We start from the raw sequence: 1,441 nt of genomic DNA on the forward strand, positions 1-1,441 counted from the left end.
GAACTCATCTTCTAGTTCCTACCAATTCCTTCTATATCTGTCATCATTTATACTCGGATCTGTCCAGCCGGATGTGTCGAATTATTGGTTATCTGGAACTCATCTTCTAGTTCCTACCAATTCCTTCTATATCTGTCATCATTTATACTCGGATCTGTCCAGCTGGATGTGTCGAATTACTGGTTGTCTGGAACTCATCTTCTTGTTCCTACCAATTCCTTCTATATCTGTCATCATTTATACTCGGATCTGTCCAGCTGGATGTGTCGAATTCCCGGTTGTCTCGAACTCATCTCCTAGTTCCTACCAATTCCTTCTATATATCTATCATCATTTATACTCGGATCTGTCAGCTGGATGTGTCGAATAACTGGTTGTCTCGAACACACCTTCTGGTCCCTGCAAATTCCCTCTATATTTATCATTCATACTCGGATCTGTCCAACAGGATGTGTGGAATCCCCACTCACCTGGGAGTCCCAAATATTCAAGTTAAGCATTGCATTCATATTTATGAGTAAACGATAAGGAAATTAGAATAAATGTGATTCCATTCATCTGGCACACGATCTATAATGGACATGCGTTACATTTTGACACTTGTTATATTTTAAAGCTACAGTATCTTAGGAACACAAAAATACAATTCACAAGCTTCAATTCATATTTATTTCAGAGATACAGACGGACTCAGTATCTGCAAAGTCCATTTTCAGACTATTTTTGTATTGTTTGAAGTTTTTTATATAATGTCTGATTAATTGAAAGTAGACGTGTATGCTGAAATAATAATAATAATAATAATAATAATAATAATAATAAAATTGAAAAAAAAATGTTTTTATTACATTTCAAACGAACGAGTGAAAAATAAGCCTTTCTGTACAATCCGCACACATGGCGCTTTTCACGGAAGTAAGTTGACGTCAAACGTACCTCTTTGTGACGTCACAGCACAGTTGTATCCTTGCGCCCCTAAGGTCCCTTTTCTCCTTGTGGGTCACATTGTTTTTTGAATGTCACATATATAAACTTGTACAAACGTCATCACACTTCCTCCCTTAGGCAAAAAAACATCATGTGAGTTGCTGACTTGTGACGTAATGACTGGCATTTGCCTCATCAAGTCTGCATGAGTGAGTGAGTTGGGTTTATCGCCGCTTTGAACAGTATTCCAGTTATATCACTGCAGTTAGCTTTCATGTGGGAGGAAAGCCGGAAATTGTTGCAGGTTTTTTACTTGTATTACTTTGACGAAACCCCCGAGCACCGGAATAGTGCTGATAAAACAATGATCATGATTATGTGTGTTTGTTTGTTTGTTGTTAAACGCCACACTCAGCAATAATCAAGCTATATGACGGCGGTCTGTAAATAGTCGAGTCTGGACCAGACAATCCAGTGATTGACATCATGAGCATCGATTCAAGCAATTGGGATA

Source organism: Haliotis rufescens, unplaced genomic scaffold (assembly GCF_023055435.1).
Source record: "Haliotis rufescens isolate VD_foot unplaced genomic scaffold, xgHalRufe1.0.p SCAF_10, whole genome shotgun sequence".
NCBI classification, from domain to species: domain Eukaryota; kingdom Metazoa; phylum Mollusca; class Gastropoda; order Lepetellida; family Haliotidae; genus Haliotis; species Haliotis rufescens.